This window comes from Squalius cephalus (genome assembly GCF_949319135.1).
Source record: "Squalius cephalus genome assembly, chromosome: 3".
Classification (NCBI taxonomy): domain Eukaryota; kingdom Metazoa; phylum Chordata; class Actinopteri; order Cypriniformes; family Leuciscidae; genus Squalius; species Squalius cephalus.
In genome coordinates this window covers 48,892,161-48,913,537 of record NC_137124.1, presented here as the reverse complement: position 1 = coordinate 48,913,537, position 21,377 = coordinate 48,892,161, and the positions used below count along the sequence as shown (strand labels likewise).

The following is a 21,377-nucleotide window of genomic DNA, read 5'->3' as shown; positions in this document are numbered from 1 at the left end:
GATGTAAAACTGCTGAGGTATAAGACTGTGAAAATACGTAATTACAAAGACTACAAACCCAGAAGGCGCACGTGCGACGTCATACCTTTTCTCTCAATGAATGAAGCTAACTTTACTGAAGCTAACGTCTGTCATTTTTTCTATAGTCTTACATTATAATCGTAACGTAACGCCGTCATGCCTGAGTGTTTTGAGCCAGAATACACACATACGAGCAACGGATCTTGTGACGTACATAGTGCGAGACGAGAGATGTAGTTCATTGAGCGATTTTCACATAAAATTAAACGTTACACTTCTGTTTTATGACAAACTGCGACTTTCTTGACTTTCATAATTACCTTTTAAATTGACAAACATCATATGTGTAATTCAGGGCACAGTTCAGACGGAATAAAAAGATAAGTTATCTCTCGCCATTGACTAACCATACATATTTTTTCCGAAATAAGGTCCCATGAGCCGGAAGCGGAGGGGCGGGACTTAGGCTCTCTATAGTCGACTAATAGTCGAATCATGTGTATGGAGGTGGGGCTGGGGGCGGGGCTTGTACGTTTCAAAGCCGCGATGTACAGAAAATCACACAAAGATATAGAAGAAAATGTATAAAAACATTTTTGATCAATAAAACTAAGAAATAACATAAATAACTCCAGAAAGGCCACGCTGCAGATTTGCATTTCACATGCAAATCAAATTAAATCGGCTAAATTACCTGTGCGAGCAGGCCAGCCTACAGCACAACATCGATGCACCGAAAAAATAAACAATTAATTTACTAAATTAAATTAGAACAGATATACCTTTCTAATAAATAAAAATACAAAACGAAATAAATCAGAATCAAGTCACAGGATGAGGAGCAAATGTGTGCAAAATGCCTAAAGTGCAGGGGAACATATATTCAAAACACAAGCCACAAATAGTTAGATTAGATAACCCTGACAGATTAATAAATAAAATAAAAATAAAGAAATTATTAAAATAACGATAGTAGCCAGAATTTTCAACTTTGTCTTTTTAACTGCAGAAACAACAATAAATGCTAAACTGGAGAGGCAGTCTTTTTAGCTAAAAATGTTCACAGCATCCAAAAATAAAATTAGAACCGGCTGAAAAGTTTTGAAATCACTTGTACCCGTCCCTACCTGATCGAGAGAACAAATCCAGTCTTTCACTCTGTCTGTCCGTTGGAGTCTTTTCAAATTGTCCGCGCGGATAAAATAGCCTACATTCTAACGTGAAACCCAGTCTATGCGTGAAACATGTTAACGTTGGCCGGCAGAAGTGCGATCATGGTTTTCCTGATGCTAAATCCCGCCTTGGAGAATATCCTTTCTGATGGTGTAGCCTACATCCACACTTTAGATTTTCTTATCCCAGACACTGTTAAAGATTTAAATCTTTGCCGCGAAGACGCTCCTCTGTCGGTCGGATTGAAAGTGAAACTTAAATCTGTCACGGGGTGTTTGGATTTATTCACGCACGTTAAAAAATATTTATTAAAAGCTTCTTTCTTTGCACATTTTTATATAGGCCTTCAGCATTATCATAATAGGCTGAATATTAACGTATTGACATACAGTAAAAGCTAGTTCTATGTGAAATCAGACATTAAGCGCCCTCATATAGCCAAAGTGGCATGATCCTCGTTTCATAACACCTCTGCGAAGATTCGACCGTGAGATCGGTAGTCGAATCAGGCTCCTTTATCGAAGCATCGAATCTTCGACTATTCGGGGTCACCCCTAATTATTTTGATTTCTTTTTAACTTTGATTTATTTTGCATATTTTACGTTAATCGGCCTAGAATGAGATTCATAAAAAGCAGCAGATGGATATGAAGCATTGAAACAGTCCCTCAAATATTCATTTACAAAGTAAAATCATTCAGTTGGGATATTACTTAAGTTTGACACTTGACCTCAGTTCTTATATTTCATGTGTTTTTATTTCATTTATTTCATGTTTGGGCAAGTGAAGTGGAAAGGACTGTAAACATTTATTTTTTCTTTTACAAAAAAATAATAGATTTAAAAAAAAAATTATAATAATTATCAGCTGCCAATTATTTGGATTGCAGTGCTTTTGCTTTCAAGTAGACCACAGTATCAACATCATATTTTGATCTTTGATTTTGTTTTGGAGATGACATTGTGTGCTGTGTATTATTGTTTTGTATTAAAAGCTTTTTACATTATTTAACATAAAAGTTTGAAAATCTCATTTGACTGATAGAATGGCTACGTTCATATTTTCAGTTTTTGGGATTGACAACCAAATTTACTTACAGGTGTGAGTCTCGAAATGTTCTGTTCAAACATCAACTTACAGTAGCCCCTCAAATACTGTCAATTTTTTGCCACCGCGTGCTTCTTAGCTTCCTGAAGCCTCTCAACGACGTCAATGACATAAGAAAGTTTTTTTCCTTCTCCTTAATCAATGACAGATTTAGCCAAAGAAGTCTCTCTGTGGCCACCAATGCTGCAATTAACCGACCTATAGCTCTGGCTGTCTCTTTGGTGGCCCTACGCAGTTCTTTAATAGCGTCAAGCCCCACCACCTCGCCTTCATAATCGATGAGTAGACTTGGGGACTGAACACAGGCAGAGAAAGGCTGAAAGGCCCCAACGTGAAGATTACATTTTACTTGATAGAAAATGCTTATCAAGTTTCTTATTACTACGAGCTTTTCTTTTTATATGTTGGCCTGTCAATATTTAGATTGGTCACAGCATGAGTGACAACCAACACCAACTCCTCATAAGCAGGGGAGGGAGGTGGTGAGCCCTCAATCTCCCCAGCCTCGATACTAGAGCACATCTACCTCCTCAAATCTGGATAGCATCAGCACCTGGCACTCACTTGGGATGGAAGAAACCGCAGAGCATGCTTCCAATTCTAGTGAAGTTGCTGGAACTAGGACAAAGCCCGTCTCAAGCTCCTCCACTAGATCAATTTGCGAACCCCATGATCTGAGCCACTGTTCTGCACGCAAGCCTGACTGGTCTCCTCAAAAACTGCCAGGTGGGAGTGGAGTGTCCACAGCGGCAAACATTCATAATGAACACAGCCATCCCCCTCGAGAGCTGACTGTGCATGCTTCTCTCCCAAACAAAAACAAAGATCATGAGTATCTTAGTGCGGGCAGAGAGACACACACAATCTGAACTGCTGTTTACTCGCCATAATCATTCGATATAGTTCCAACGGGACCAAATATGTTTGTATGTATATATCCTTTATAGCTTCCTGTTTACGACGTAACACGGTACACAATGATTTTTCCAATGAGTGATTACACATTTGCTTCGGGTGCTATGACGCAGACGTTGCCATTGCCATATAGCGTGATCTCTGATGCTGCGTAGAAGTTCTCTCAAAAGGGAACTGATGGGAGCAGTGGAGAACCGTGACTGTATCTAAAACCTTCAGATGACACACACCTCATATCGCTGTCGCTGTAAGTTTCCAAAAGCAAAATCACACATGAAAACCCACAACACAAGGTAGATGTGTTTGTGCATCGCAGAGCACTCCCTCACACTGTATGTGTGTCAGACAACTAGTTGTCCGGTCTGGTTCCGTTCATACAGCGCAGGTTTTCTGAGAATGTGGTGGTGAGTTCTGAAAATGTAAGGGTGTGAGTTTGAATGTTATAGAATGCGGATGTCACTTCAGTAAGTAACTGAACTGTGTGTGAGCGTAAGCGTAACCATATTAAGGACACAAATACAGGCCTGACAACCGTATTCTGCTGCTGTGTGAACATGGCCAATATAGCAATTAAAAATCAGTCCAGTGGGGATCTCATAATGACTCTATAGTTTAACTGTAAAGCAAGAGAAAGAAATATAGGACATCATATATCCAAACTTTATGACAGCGCCCTCTTGTGGCATGGTCATTAATAAGCATTTACATTTGTACATCAATTTATATTTATGCATCTGACAAACATTTTTATCCAAAGCCACTTGCATTGGATCACTGGAAACACATCTTAATACCAAGTTGACATAGGCCATTTTTTTATTTGACTTGTACAAGATCACAGTAATTGCTTCATTTTCAGTTTTTTTTTTTTTTTTTTTTTTTTTTTGGTGTGGTTTGATTTTGTTAATGTTAAATAATAATCCGGTTATTATTATATCATTATTATATCATGAAAACCTGTAGGCAGAGTGACAGAGGAAGAGATTATTGCACATGTAAACATAACAAAACATGACAGCTATTCACTTACAAATCTGACAAGATCCAGGCTTCCGTCTGCCACGGAACAGCCAATTTATTTTCACGTTTGGCAATCAAGTACAGTAATGTCAGTCAAATGTACATTAAGCTACAAAAGACCTGCAATGCTTTTATACTCTCAAAAATCCTTTTATGGTGAATTTTGTTGCTTAGCAACTACAAACCTGACAGACTGTTGGTTATTGGTTTGAATCTCTTTCAGGATTCAAATTGATTCATTGTTTGAGGTGAGGGTCATCCAAACGTTTTCACATTTCAGAAGAGTGCATATGATTGAGTATTCAACTGACCATTGAAAAGCCCAGACCCGTTTAACCCCTATTTAGAAAAATGTAGGAAGCAAAGTGTTGCTGCAATCAAGTCCAACATCCTAATGCCCTTCCTGTGACTGCTTCTCCTCTGCCAGTCTTTCAGTGCACTGTTGCTGAGTCATGCTTGCCCTTACCTACCCAGGTGAAAAAGACGTAGTATTAAATGTATTAAAAATATACTTGAAATACAAATAGTATGTTTATAATACATTTGTATTACCAACATGCTTATTTGAAGTGCATTAAAAATATATTGAATTGCATTTTAATATATTTCTAAAAAGTATACTAGAAGTACATTGGTAATAAATATATGCTTAATTATACTTAAAATAAATATGCTAAACACAGGCATAATTTTAATATATTTCTAACAAATGCACTAGAAGTACATTGGTAATATATATATGCTTAATTATACTTTAAATAAATATGCTAAACACAAGCATAATTTTAATATATTTCTAACAAATGCACTACATTGGTAATAAATATATGCTTAATTATACTTTAAACAAATATGCTAAACACAAGCATAATTTTAATATATTTCTAACAAATGCACTAGAAGTACATTGCTAATAAATATATGCTTAATTATACTTTAAATAAATATGCTAAACACAAGCATAATTTTAATATATTTCTAACAAATGCACTAAAGGTACATTGGCAATAAATATATGCTTAATTATACTTTTAAGAAATATGCTAAACACAAGCATACTTTTAATATATTTCTAAAAAGTGCACAATAAGTACATTGGTAATAAATATATGCTTAGTTAAATTTTTAAGAAATATGCTAAACACAAGCATACCATTTGTGTGAAGTTTTAGTGTATTTAAAGAAAACATACTTATGTTGCTCTTACTTAAAGTACATTTGTGTAACTTGTGTAAGAACATAGCAAAATAATTAAGCTTTTAGTGTGTTTAAAGTACTTTAAACACTTAGGCCTAGTGCAATATATTTGTAATATTTATGATTTTATGATTTCACACCTATTAGTAGTGATGGGGACGAGACCGCCTATGCCGAGTCCGAGTCAAGACCGAGTCTTTGAAGGGTCGAGTCCGAGTCGAGACCGAGTCCGTTGGTTTTCAAATTCAGTCGAGTCCGAGTCAAGTCCGAGTCTTTGAAGGGTCGAGTCCGAGTCGAGACCGAGTCCGTTGGTTAACATGGGAGGATTTGAACTTGAAACACGGAGTGTACTGACGCCTTTCCGTGGTTAAAACAACATTACTTCTTATGTTTGTTCATGTTTATTTGAGGCTATAAATTAACTAGAAGGAAGAGATGATCGGTTCACGAGCAGCTTTAACTGATGCTCTACAGCGATCTGTCACTACACATTTAAGAGCCACAAAACGGTATTTATTGTTTAAATTTCTTTTAAAAAATGACCAAGTTTGAAAGGCGAGACTTTGTTTAATATGTTTAATATCAAAAGTAACCGAAAAGTAACCTGGTCTGTCCTGTCTGTCAGCGTGTTGTCAGTCTCCTCTCTGCTCCGCGATGTATTTTTCACTGCGTGAGAACATGGTGTGGCGTGAGAACGGTGTAGCTTGTCGGACATAGCGACAGTAACTAAGGGGGGCGGGTCTTTGCGAACAGTCAATTAAAATTTTCTAGTGGTATGTATTCTAGTGGACTAGTGATGGGACGAGACCGCCTATGCCGAGTCCGAGTCAAGACCGAGTCTTTGAAGGGTCGAGTCCGAGTCAAGACCGAGTCTTTGAAGGGTCGAGTCCGAGTCGAGTCCGAGAAAGCAGAAATCGGTCTCGAGACCGGACTCGAGTCCGAGACCGGACTCGAGTACTACATCACTACCTATTAGGTGTGTTTGACATCGGCTGCGGCTGGATGTAACCGATCGGCGAGAGTAGCCGCCTGCAGGCGGGGAGGAGCTGCAAACGGAGACGTGAAGTCGGACACTTTCTGGTTCCCGTAGTGACCGCTCACGTGGTGTTTGCATACTTTACCACAGCAGAAGTGAAATAAATGCAATATTTGCCTAATAATGCACAGATGTTTCAGAGACATTTTCATTCAATAGGCCTACTTTATGTACTGCTTCATACAGCGTCTGTTTGAACAAGAATAAAGTTCAACATAAGCTACTATCAATGAAGTGGAGTCTACGTTTTTTAATCAGTTTTAATTTGATAAACATGACACAATATAACATCACAACTACATGAAAAGAGTGTTTTTGTTATAAAAAACTGATTTGTGAGCTTTAGAGGAACTAAAGGTGTTCGAATAAACACGAAACACACGTGATCGTTGTCATGCGGTGAATCCGGCCAATCATGGAACAGCTGTGTCGTCATCAGCCCTCGTGCAGCCGCTCTTGAGAAGCTGCGCTGGCTGAGTTCTCCGGCTACTCTCAAATCGCTCTCGCAGTCGCAGTACTTTGATGGCATACGTCACAGTCACGTGGCGTCGGCGCTGCATCAAGTCGGACAAAATTTCTAAAGGGCATGCACTGCTTCAAGTCAGCCGCCGATCGGTCTGCACAGAGCTGCATGAAGTCGAACAAGCCTAATTTGACCTCACTCAGAACTTGCTGTGCGTTCCTTGAATGTGATTAGATTTCTAATAATTTAGATTAGAAATCTAAATTTAAACTGGAGCGATCATGTTTCTTTAGAGGACTGGGAGGAAACCACGCGATTCATATGGATTAGGTAATGTTTTTTGCGATTAACTTTTTCAAACGTGAACAGTTTTGGTGAATCGTTCATCAGAGGGATACGGTAAATCTCTCAGTTTTCATTAGCCTACGATATCTCAGTTTTTCTTTCGAAGATTAACGGAATTCTTAAATGTTTTGCAACTACTTGAGGTTGAGTGATCATGACAGCATTTAGATTTTTTTTTTATTTTTTTTTTATCTAACGTTAATAGAAAACGTAACTGTTAGTGTTGTTTTTATTTTTTCCCCATCTTCAAGTTTGCATGACGTGTGACATTTGGAACCTCATTATGTTTCTAGGTAAGATTTGTATACGTTTACTTTGCCAGTCATATTCAAGTCGAAGTCGAATCAGACTCGAAGAGATGAAGATACTGCTATCAGAAGTTACTGGTAAGTTTTAGTTGCTTGTTGCATAAATAAATAGCTCACTGTTTAGTTTTTGTCAACATTTTTTTTTCCCCCAACATTTTTTCCTAGTTTCCTAGTCTAATTTGTGTTCAATCATGTAAAAATCTATTTATTTAATTGTTTTTTGGGACAGCTGCAAGTCACTTGTCCTGGCTTACAATATTTTGCACTAGGCCTACTTCTAATTTTCTTAAATCTTTTTAACAGAGGTGAAGAGTGTATGTGTTTCTGTACATCACTTTTTTTTTTTTTTGCTCTCAAAGTCAAAGGGGGCTGACTAAAACATTAATGCTAAAATTAAAGATTAGCATTTGTTGTGCATTATAATTATTCTTCTTGTTGGCTGGGTATACTTTTTCAGTTAAACAGTTAAATTGCCCTTTTTTGCTGTGATACAGTGACATACCATTTAGACTTCACAGTTGTTCAAGAGATATTTTATTAACTCCTTTTCTGAATTACATTAACATTTTATATTGAATGTCTACTGTTAAAATATATGAACTAAGCATTACATGGGTGATTCTATAATTGGAGATACATTTTGCATTTCAATTAAAAAAAAAAAAAAAAAAGGTTGTCATACAGAACCATTGTTTAAGAATTACCTTGAAAACACTTTAAAGTTGATATATTCAGTGCTATACAAATACAGATAGTTTATTATTTTCTCTATTTTATCAAAATATCACCTGTTCATAGTTTTTCTCGTCAATTCTGTTACGGACGAACAACCAAATATATAGAAGTAACAGTACATCAAAAAATGATAAATCTTTTTAGTTTCATTTGTCATGTAGTCCTTTTATTCAGGCCTTTAAAACAGATATTAAATGTTATATTTATACAACTTCAAAATTAGATTCACCCCCAGGCAATAGTGGATTATCCAAAGGGTGCACTTGTTTTTTTATCAAATTACTTGAACATTACAGGGTAGAGATAAAACTATAACATATATCTTACTCTTGCACAATATAAAAATAACAATATTAAGTAGTTTGATATTTCAATGTATTATCTCATTAATATTCAAGATGAAAGACTAAAAACAGAATTGACACATCTGGCAACAGAATTGACGGGGGTAACAGAATTGACCCAAACCAACCAGAACATGCCTATAACAAGAAAATAACTACTGAGTTATTGAAAAATACTCGACCAGATATCCCTCTGGATCTCTACATGCCGTGTTGCAACCTTGGTCGGGGGTGGAATTAATCTGAGGATGTCCTCATGTGGGTACCAATGAACATCTTCACGACCAGGCCAAAAGAATCTATTTTTTCCTATTTGGTGCATGCACTTGACCCTCACATGAGTCTCATTGACCTCCAGGATGGTACCAGGATAGATATCATGGTCATATGTGAGGACACACCATTGTCCAACCACATCCTGGCTCTCCCAGTGTATGTCTGTCTGTTGGTCTTCATCTCTCTCTTCAACAGCTCTCTCTTCTCCAACGGTTCTCTCTTCTCCAACGGTTCTCTCTTCTCCAACGGCTCTCTCTTCTCCAACGGCTCTCTCTTCTCCAACGGTTCTCTCTTCTCCAACAGCTCTCTCTTGTCCAACTCTGCTTTTCCATGGGCATTCCTCCAGTATTTCTGCTGTCTCCTCCTCTCTCTTGGTGTTAAGTCTGCAACCAATCTGACTCTTCCCATTTCTTTCTTGTGCCTCCATCTTTCCCTATCCTTTTTTAAGTTCTCCTCTCTTCTCTCTGGGGTAGCATCACGTCTCGCTCGATATCTACTCTGTTTCTCCACAGCAGAGAGTGGCATGTCTGAGGCACACATTTTTACATTATATTACATTGTATTACATTATTATTATTATATCATTGTACGGTAGCATGACAAATAACCACACATGCTTGGGTGGATGGTGCATGTGTGTGTCTGTGTAGGTTTTTCCTGCATAGAGAATTATGAGGCGGCTGCCTCCGTCAAATTTCGTGCCGCCTCCGGCTCTCGACAAAACTCGGACAGACAGTCATGGTCAGACACACTTTTTCCACCGTGACGGTTCTGTTGCGGTTACCGCTTGTGCCCATTGTCAACCCGTATAGTGCTGCTGCTGCGCGCAGTAATAAAAACATTCCATTCCAATTAATCGAGGGTGGATGACAGATAAATAATTTTGTGTTGAGTTTAATAAAGACACGGAACTCTCATCACGGTAAAATGCAATGAACGTGCGTCACTCTACTTTCGTTTTCAACAACGTAATTCTCTTCATGGAAAACCAATCAAGGAAAACATATCAGGGCTCGACAATAACGCATGTCTGGGACCATATACTTTGTCCGGGACACGTGTGTTTTTTTCTTTCTTTCTTTTTTTAAGGGAAACGTGAGAGAGAATTGTAGCCCATCCGGACAAATGCCCTGATTAAAAAAAAATTAATATAAAAATATTCCGAATCACCGAAAACGTGAGGATCATTCTGTTTTATTTCATTTAATGTAAGTGGCGATTGATAGCCTATAGTTGATAATAATATAGGCCTAACGTTACCTAATGTACTGACGGTAACAAAGTTGCGCTGTTGAGGCTCGTGCTGTTATTTATAACATATTATAGTTAAGAAACAATATATATATTAGCCTAGGCTACACACGATCAGAGTGATGTTTTCCTGAATGCCATCAAGATTGAAACCGAGACTGATTGCATAACAGTTCAATAAACAAATAGTTAAAATTAAGTCACTTACATTTGAGAGGCAATGACTGTTTTTGTTCTGTTTCAGCAGGGAAAATAGTTCCAAACAAAGATCACCGCAGAACCACCGCACATCTCACAGCAACACTCAGCCGTGTTTCATTACTGAATGATTCAGCGTTTTGAACGAATCGATTGAGTCAAAGATTCAATTACCTATTCATAAACTGCCTCATTCTGAATGAATCAGCCTTTTGAATGAATCGTTTGAATGAATGACTCAATGACTCGCTCATTAAGACGGTCGCCTGCCGCCTCCTACTGGCGGTTTAGTTTCATAAAGTATCATTCTTTTCAACATTCCTTATTTGTATATTCAAAAATATTTAAAATAATCTAATTTAATACAGTTATAATTTTTCTATGTAAATTATTTAATTTGATTGGAAACAGCCTAATGTCTTATTATTTTAATTGAATATATTGATCAAATTTAAGAATTTGAAATGAAAGATGGAGCAAACATTTAATAAAATAAAACCTTATAAAGGTACAAAAATTATTCTGAGTGTTTTCAAACAGTGATGTAATGAAACATTGACAATTTAAGTTTGAATGGAGTAAAGCCTCTGTTAAGGCTATTAAGGAAATGTAATTTTGCCAAAAGAAGAACTTTTATTTTAAATAAATGTTCATTTTTAATTAGCCAACTTCAGTGTGATATGTTACCATATTATCATGCTTAAAACTGAGAATTTGAATAATTGTAATGTGATGATTAGATGCAGATATCTAAATCAGAGAATATGGGTGGTTTGCGGGTGGATTTATTTATTTTTAACAGTGGATTTGGGTGACTCAAAGTGCACCAGATGAATGAATTTATCTTTAAAATGTACAAAAATTTCTTACGGGGGGGCATGCCCCCGGACCCCCCTAGAACTACCAACCTCCACCCACAAAAAGAATGCCGAAAACACATTAGGCTATATGATGATCTATGAAATAACATTTAATTACCTTATTATTAAAATACATTATTAGGATTTTACCACCTCCGCCTCATTTTGAGCCAGGAAAAACCCTGTGTGTGTGTGTTGAAATCCTCTGATCATGGTAGAATAACCCAATTGATCAGTGTGTCTCTCTCTCTGTGTGTGTGTGTGTGTGGCTATAAACGCACATTATGCATTTTTGTGTGTGTTTGCATCATTGTGTGATTGTAACCAAGGCAGGGGCATTGACATTGGTCAATTCTGTTACCGTACCTTGGTAACAGAATTGACAGTAACAGAGTTAACATTTTTAGCATTTTTTACTAATAACACCACATGCTAGCATAAAGGCTAAGAGCACATGGCCTGATACTAAAGATGATTTTAAAAACTTTTAATACCTCCTTTTGTTAATATCTTTGAACTTTGCTTTCCCTATGAGATTTTTGAAACAGTTTTGACATGTTATATAAGAACTATTGGTGCAAGTGCCTGTAAGATTACATGGCTTCAGAGAGAACAAAACACATACCTCCTAGTTCTTTAGAGTTTAATACCAAAAGGGAAGTGACATCATCTTGCATTGCTTAGGATACTGATGCGACAGATAAGCATAATTTAAAGAGACAATAACATGTAGACATGAATTGACAGAGGATTTATGGATTGGTATTTTTCAACAATAAAAGTTACTTTTAAACAAATTAATTTAGCATAATTTGGAAACTGTCACCAATAATAATTTATAAACAAAATAATTAAAACCCCAACCTGAAATTTAAAACATGTTTAATGCATATTTTACCCTTGTTTGAAAAAAGTACCACCCACTAAGGACAGTATGATATCATGACTTTCAGCATCATGAAATAGCTTTTAAAATAAAATATTTTCTAGTTTTACACTCTAACATTTTGTGACTCATAAAAAGAATTAAAAAAAATTTAAATGTGTTTTTGGAGTAAAATTTTGGTAAAGCTGTTAAAAATAAATGTCTTCGGACTTCAAATGTATCTCCAATTAAAGAATCACCCACATGCTATGTTAAAGAATTACATTTTTACCAGGTGAAAAAGACTTACTATTAAATGTATTAAATATGTACTTAAGTATGTTTTTAGTACAAAACAAATGTACTTTAATGCACTTATAATACATTTAACAGTACGCCTTTTTCACCTTGTATGTACAACATAGGGAAATGTCAAAACATCATACTGTGTTGTAATAAAAAACGTCTAGGTTACGACCTCTGTTCCCGGAGAACAGGGAATGAGACACTGCATCGATGACGCTATGGGGAACGCCCTCCATGTGAACCGGTGTTTGAAAAGCTGTACAATCACAGCAATAGAATTTAACTGGCGACAGCCTATGACACTACTAGTGTGACTCAGAAGTATTAAAGAGGCGCCTAGAGAACATCGTTCCCCAATAGCATCATCGAAGCAGTGCAATTTCCCTTTTGAAAGGGAACAGTTACTTTTTTAACAGAGGTTAATTTTGCTTTAATATAAAAATAAACTCATCTTTTTCCCCTTTCACAGACACTGTGATCAAACAATTTCCAACATGTCTGAGGTGCGAGCACTGATTCGAAGGAAATGCAACAATGAGGCAAACTCAAAGACCAATCACTCCAATTCACTTGAAGGATGAAGATGGTTTGAGTTGTAACAGTACTGTAACTGTTTGCAGCTATTACTGACTGCACTTTATTGACTGTAGTTAGGTTTATTTATATTTATGTTAATGTATTTTTTTTTTACAGTTTACATATGCTGCTGTACTGATGTACACTGGGTGTAGTACATTAAAGTTTACTAGCTTTCAAAGCGTGTGTGTTTTATACAAATATTTATTACTGTGTGTTTTATTGAATGATACTTTTTCCACTGTATTTGTAATACATTAAAATATATTATTTTCAGAAAATGCTACTGATAACACAGTAATAGTGTACTTGACTACTTTTAAAATACACCATTAACATATTTAATTATTTTTTATAAAGGTACTGTTAACATAGTTAAAATATATTTGAAATAAATTTACTATAAAAACATAAAAAATATGTGAGCAATACATAAATATGATTTGTATATATTATATATTCTTATATTTTAAATAATTTATAAGTGTATTTAAAAATGCATTAAAGATGGGTTCAATTGTACTAAAAGGGGTAACAAAATAAAAAAAAATTAAAGCTGAAATAGTATGTTAAAAGCATATTTTAGTTCATCTTCAGTGTGTCTAAAAATAGCACAGTTGAGTACTCTAAAATCTGAAGTTTATCTTAAGAAGTACTAAAGATAAGCTTTTAGTATATTAAGCACAAAATAAGTGTGCGAAAATAGAGCACTTTAAGTACATTATGGAAGTGTACTAAGTGCACTTAAATAAAATGTATTTTAGTGAACTTTTTTTTCACCTGGATACTTCTCCTGGAGATAATGCTGTTGCTCCAGTTCCTGTTGATGATGTTGATAAAGAAAGTGGCTGTGGATATTGTCAGGCCATTTGACACTGCTGCATCAGACTGCTGGTTTGCTATAACATTAACTGATTATTACAGCAAATGGACTGAGGTCTCCTTTTCTCTCACTGTCACTACTGATTCTGTGGTTATGCCTGTCATCAGTCTTCAGCCACCATGGAAATCCATTGAGTATTTTAACTGATAATGGTGTTCAGTTTACATGATCTCATGTGCTTTATTGATGTTTACTAACTCATGCCTGTGATAGAGACCTGAGCGGTCACCAGGAAAAACTCACCAAGATGTAAAAAACGGTGCGATGTTGGCATCCAAAACAATGCTTATTCACGGGGATGTGCAAAATGTGAAAAAATAAATATGGTTAAGAGAAATGAAACAGGTTATCAATAAAAACAGGCTAAAAACTAGATCTGCTATGTACTAAAACAGTAAACTCAACTATTGAGGCCAGAGTTACAGTGTGCTTATGCAGCGCTTCAAAAAGCTTGTTCACTATCACAAAAACCATGATCCATCCTCCAAACCTCTTGTGATGGCTGCTTTATATACACACACAGTTTCCTGCTTGATAATTGGAACATACCATTTTATTCAAATTAACTCTTGCCTCACCATATGATTAATAAATAGATACAAAAGATGATTAAGACAAAAGTTAAAACAAATAAATAAATACAATAAATAGGATGGATAAAACCAACACATACATTTGCACAAACATTTCCATAAATAGCTAAAATGAGCACACCCCTGAAGTTCACGCTTTGAATAAGGCCATGCCCTCTCCGCTAAAACAAACAAGAAATAAAACAGCAAACCCCATGTAAATATTATGCACAGGAACAGTAAGAGCAGTAAAAACAGGAAGACAAATTCCAGGTCTCTCCATCACACTGACACATACCAAACATATGAAACAGAAATAAACTCATAAAACAGCAAACAATTTAAAATTATTTTTGTGGCTTACAGTGTCAGGATTATGTTCATATTTAGTTGTCATATTGTTCCTGGGTTCCATTTCAGTTCGTTCACGTTCGACGTGAGATGGATGTACCGTACAGATTGGGATCACGCTTAGGGAGCCTGTCATCTTCAAGTATTGATAAAACGAGCCAATGCACATTGGCGTGCGAGATCTGCATCTCGCGCTCCGCCCCACAGTGTGGGTATAAAAACGGAAGCGGATGCACAAACCATTTGTCTTTGGCTTCGGAGCCGATTGGTGTCGATGTCTCTGAAGAGTGTTGGAGTGCAGCGGTGGTCGCGAGCTTCTAAGCTCTCAACTGCTGTTTTAACAGCATTTATTTGTGTGTTTGTTTGACGGTTGGTTAGAGGGCGAAGAAGTGAGTGTTTCACTGTAACAGGCTGCACCATCTCCTGTCAGTGTTGCCGCGGCCATTCCCCTGTGTGCACCGGCACGAGAGAGAGCTATTTCCTGGAAGAGCAACACAGGTGTGTCTGCATCTTTTTCAAGATTTCATTCCACTGGTGCGTTTCTGGATGTGGTCGTTCCCTGTCCCCGGTTGACGGTCACAATTGCTGCATCACTTGCTTGGGCATTCAGCACACTGAAGCAGCTTTTGTGGATTGTTCATGTTCTTATTGCGGGAACATGACTATCTTGGCGTTGAGATCGAGACTTGCATACATCCGTGAGGGTGGATTCCCCATTCCTATGCCCCGCTCTAGCGCCCCTTCTGGCCAGCCCCAGAATAGAGCTACTGCGCCATGTGGTATGGGTGATCTGAGGATTACAGTGAGGGCTTCCCCACCCGGTAACCAGTCCCCGTGGGCCCCTCACTCCTCTGTCATGCTGCAGACGGTGGAGATTCCGACCGAACGTGCTGGTCCCTCTGTAGTGGACCGACCAGTCGTTTTATTCGGGGCTCCTCCTGAAGACAGGATGTCGATCGCGTTACCTCCCTCTGGGAGGGAGACACTGTGCAAAGTCAGGGAGGAAGAGGACCAGGTCTTGCTAGTTGCCCCTATTGGCCTAACCGGACCTGGTTCCCCGAACTGATGCTCCTCTCGACTGCCCCTCCCTGGTCAATTCCTCTCAGGGAGGACCTCCTCTCTCAGAGACGGGGCATCGTATGGCACCCGCGTCCAGACCTCTGGAAACTCCATGTCTGGTCCCTGGACGGTGATCTACCACAAGCTGTTGTAGACACCATCACTTCTGCGAGAGCACCCTCTACTAGGCATGCTTACGCTGTGAAGTGGAACCTGTTTGTTGAGTGGTGTTCTTCTCACCGAGAAGATCCCCCGAAGATGGGATCCTGTATGCATTATCTTCATTGTTTTGTTTATTAAAAAGAAATACTGCAATAGATCTATCTTCTCTTAATTTGTTTACCAAACTGTTAAGTGCAAATGAATTAAAAATAATGGTAATGCTTTACAATAAGGTCCCATTAGTTAACATTATTTAACCAATATTAACTAACAATGAGCAGCTCATTTGTAACAGTATTTATTAATCTTTATTGATGTAATAAAAAAATATAACTGTTCATTGTTAGTTCAGGTTAGCTCAGGTCCATTAAATAATATTAAGATATGAAAATGTTGTATATTAATATTGTGTTAGTAAATGTTGAAATAAACATGAACTAAGATTAATTAAAGCTTTAGAAGTATTGTTAATTCGTAGTTTATGTTATCTAATGTAGTTAACTAATGTTAACTTTATGTAAAGTGTTACCAAAACAACATACACTCACTGGCCACTTCATTAGGTAAACCTTGCTAGTACCGAGTTGGATCCCCTTTTGCCTTCAGAACTGGCTTAATTTATTTGTGGCATAGATTCAACAAGAATCATTCCTCAGAGGTTTTGGTCCATATTGCTGCAGATTTGTCAGCTGCACATCTAAGACGTGAATCTCCAATTTCACCACATCCCAAAGGTGTTCTATTGGATTGAGATCTGGTGACTGTGGAGGCTTTTTGAGTATTGTGAACTCATTGTCATGCTCAATAAACCAGTTTCAGATTATTTGAACTTTGTGACATTATCCTGATATTGTGAGTTATCCTGCTGGATGTAGCCATCAGAAGATGGGTACACTGTGGTCATAAAGGGATGGACTTGGTAAGCAGCAATACTCAGGTATGCTGTGGCATTTAAACAATATTCAATTGGTACTAAGGAGCCAAAAGTGTGCCTAGAAAATATCCCCCACACCATTACATCACCACCAGCCTGAACCGTTCATAAGGCAGAATGGAGTCATGTTTTCATGTTGTTTACGCCAAATGTTGACCCTACCATCTGAATGTCACAGAAGAAACTGAGACTCATCAGACCATACGATGTTTTTCCAATCTTCTATTTTCCAATTTTGGTGAGCCACTGAGCCCGTACGAATTGTAGTCTCAATTTCCTGTAGTTGAAAGGATTGACACCCAGTGTGGTCTTCTTCTGCTGCTGTAGGCCTACTTCTTCAAGGTTTGATGTGTGTTCAGAGATGTTCTTCTGCACACCTCGGTTGTAACAAGTGTTTAAGTTACTGTTGCTTTTCTATCAGCTCGGACGGTCCGGCCATTCTCAACTTACCTCTGGAATCAACAAGGCATTTTTGCCCACAGAACTGCCGCACACTGGATATTTTCTCCTTTTCGGATCATTCTTGGTAAACCCTAGAGATGGTTCTGTACGAAAATCACTCAGACCAGCCCGTCTGGCTGGCAACAACCATGTCACGTTCAAAGTCATTTAAATCACATTTTTTCCTCATTCTGATACTCAATGTAAACTTAAGCAGATCGTCTTGACCATGTCTAGATGCCTCAATGCATGGAGTTGCTGTCATGTAAATGGCTGATTAGATATTTGCATTAAGGAATATTTGAACAGGTGTACCCATAAAGTTGGCATTGTGTATAAAACTTTATACAACTTTTTGGTTCAAATCTATCATCATCATATAGTTGACTCTTGTCTGCCTTCACTTTTTTTTAACCAACAGCTATTTAAAAAAAAAATGTATGAATGATATCGGAATAATAGTTTGAATGCTCAAAAATGAGAGATTTAAAACCAATGTTAGACCTAAACCTCCCCATTTTACAAGTGAATGGATGACATCTGCCCTCACATTAGCAGTCTTTTTTCCTGTTGATTTCTCTTTGTGTCTTATGAGGCACAGTTAAACTGTGGCTCGGCTCTGGGCCTAATTGGGTGGGTAATTATGGTTTGACACAAACGGACAGCCTAAGAGTTAATTAACCACAGTCTGGCAAATGACATTGAGAAGCATACTGGGAATAACATTGCCTTCAAGTCATGTTGGAATTATGATGTTTACGAGATGAGAAGCCATGAATTTAATTTCAAGTGGGAAACTCTGGATTTCCAACTTTCTGTGTTTGGGGCGTGTCAGTTAAAGAATCATGTCAGAAGCTAATTGGGATTGACCATAATAATTAATGTTGTCATTATGAATGTTGACAGTATAACTATTTTTGTGCACTGTTGATGAAGAATAGTGATAGAGTTTGCAGGCCTTTTTTTTTTTTTAGAGAAGCATACTTCTGCATGTTGGCCTAAAGTAAAATATTTATTTGTAGGACAGCTGTGATTACCATACTGCGACATTAGTTTGAGTTGTGGTAGTTTTATTGAAAATCTTTTACAGGGAAGCAAGAGAGTGAGGGAGAAACAGAGAGTGAGAGAGGTAAAATGACTCCGCATTTTCTTTGTTTCTTTGTTGACTCACACACACACACACACACACACACACACACACAAACAACAACCAGTTCCTTTCAGCGACATCACAGCATGAGTCCAGCGGAACAGAGCTTTCCAGAACCATCAGATGACACACAGGCATGTGCTCTCTGTCTGTGAATAGTGCTTTCCATAAATAGGGCACAAAACAGGGTCTCTTAAAAAGTGTATTCTTTCGGGGCTGTTTCTTAACACACTTCAGTACACTACTGGTTCTATTTTCACAAGTAAGGTGTACATTTTAAAAACTTTTATTACAAAAATCCAAACTGATCACACTTGTTACACAGCTAGTCATTCTTTCAAGACCTGATCTCATTTCATTCAGTTATACACATTTTCAGTCCACATAATTATTGTTTCAAACACAATATTATTGTAATATGTAATGAGAACATTTGGTTTAATCTACGAAACACAGCAGTATGATCTTCTTTCAATTTAGTACTTTTAACAATTCATTTAATAGCAAACACTGATACAAATTCAAATCAAATTCAAATTGCTAAAATAATTACATTAATACAGATACCACATTAGAAAATACACTTACATTATCTAATTTATGTAATTGAATCCATATTGTTTGTAATAGTATATATTCAGTGTGTTATCAAAAGGTGTGATGAAGTATGACACAGCAATGAGGTTTTAGGTAGAACAGAGTTTGCTGCCAAAACAGCAAATGTTCTCACTGAATATGACTGAATCTATACTGTAGTTATAAGAGTGACATCCAGTAATATGGAAGTCTCTACCATGCTAATCTGTTTACAATATCACATGTGGCATACTGTAATGTTTGATGCCATTTGTCTCCCTTCTTCTGATGCCTCTCTCTCTCTCTCTCTCTCTCTCTCTCTCTCTCTCTCTCTCTCTCTCTCTCTCTCTCTCTCTCTCTCTCTCTCTCTCTCTCTCTCTCTCTCTCTCTCTCTCTCTCTCTCTCTCTCTCTCTCACACACACACACACGTGCAAACACTTTGAATAGAGTGGTAATAATCTAAGATAAATCGCTTTTAATGTAAAAAGAATTCATTACATTTTGGTTATCCATATCGGGGAAAACTATGTCTATAGAATCAATATCACTAGAAATCTTTAGGGGTAAAACAATATTCATTGATTAACTTTATGAAAGACATGTTACTGAGAATGAAACATTTATATAGATTAAACATATTTTGTTCTGAAAAGGTTACTTTGTGATTGTGTGTTTTTTACTAAAGCACACTTTTGATAGCATGGATGCCAGCCGAATTTAGCCCCGCCCGCAACATTTGAGGTCGGGAAGAATTATGAGTATCTAGAATCTGAGTATGACAATGTCAGGCAACACTTTTGATGATCTGTTGTGATATTACTTTGAGTTTTGAAAATGTTAATGTTAATATGTCCTTTTAATTGTCCAGGAGATCAAGACCTCAGCGGATATGTAACAGCCTAAAATTCTCATTATAAGGGGAAATGTAGATTTCCATGTGAAATTAAATGACCTACTTTTCATTATGGGTTAGATGTTACATAATAAGCACATCTAATAAAAACATGGGATTTGAGCCTTTAAAGGGACAGTTCACCCAAAAATGTTGTTATCATTTACTTACCCTCATTTTGTTCCAAACCTGTATGAGTTTCTTTCTGCTGTTGAACACAAAAGAAGATATTTTAAATAATGTCAGTAACCAGACAGTTGATGGCACCCATTGACTTTCATAGTACAACATTTTTGGATGAACTATCCCTTTAATGCTCTTAATGGGACCCAATTGCGGAAAGTGCCTTACAAATTGACAAGATCCAAAAACTTGTTTTTCTTCTCCAGTTTCCCTCCCTCCCTCTCTGCTTTCTCTTTGTCTCTGTGTTTCCTCAGGATGTTTTTAGAAGTTCTTCTATGAGTCTCTTTCTTCTCGGTTTCGTGAACGAGTCGGTCTTGTGACAGCGAGAAAGTACTTCCCCATGAGAGCGTTTCCCAGGGTACAAATACGCTGCTTTGATATGTCAGGTTTATGGATGTCAGGGTCTTGCTCTCATTTGAATGAACGTGTTTTTCTATCTATGCACTTGTTTTTTTGCATGTTCAGGACAAACTGAGCATGCACTCATGCATATATGCCTGAGGCTATGATAAATAATGAATATTATTACGTGGTCAACATATGACAAAGCAACTATTGTGCATATGAGGATCAGACCTCATACAGAAATATCCTCTGTGCATCAGATGCAGAGCAGAATCTGGTTTGCTTTTCTCTCCACGCAGCCGCACGTGTGTGATGTAAGTCAAAGCAAACTGGGTCATGGCATCATGGCGGAATGCCACCGTCAGCACAGCGACTAAATCCTATTCTTCTGCACTTACAAATCCCTTTCAAAAAGCAAATTAAAAGCTAACTTTGTGTTAACACTACACTGATACCAATGAACTTCATTCTCAACAGCAGGTATTTGCATTTTAATATGTTGGCTGCGAATGAAATTTCCATAAAACTGCCTCCTGCTGAAATATGCAAATATTAGGACTGATGCACACTGCACTGTGATTAATTGGCTGAGGTCTCTTTCTCAGTTCAATTCATATATCTTTATTGGCTTGACAAAAGTACATTCTGTATATTGCCAAAGCATTATAACAAAATAGAAAATAGCTTAAAACAACTGAAATAGGATTTTTTTTTGTTTTAAAAAACCAATAATAAAGAAATGCAATCATGTTCTTTATTAAACTTCAATGCTTTACTTTATTCTCTTTAGATTTGCAGTGTATTACATTTTTATGAATGTAAAGTCGATAT

At 37.2% G+C, this 21,377-nt stretch overlaps 1 long non-coding RNA gene across 1 annotated transcript in view; it reads right to left on the bottom strand.

The window, feature by feature from the left end:
* The window catches only part of LOC307155625, an 821,100-nt gene that overhangs the window by 617,149 nt on the left and 182,574 nt on the right, over positions 1–21,377 (bottom strand). The window contains exon 2 of the long non-coding RNA XR_013820544.1: positions 18,810–19,278. This is a non-coding gene — a long non-coding RNA (uncharacterized lncRNA). The remainder of the gene's footprint in view (positions 1–18,809; positions 19,279–21,377) is intronic.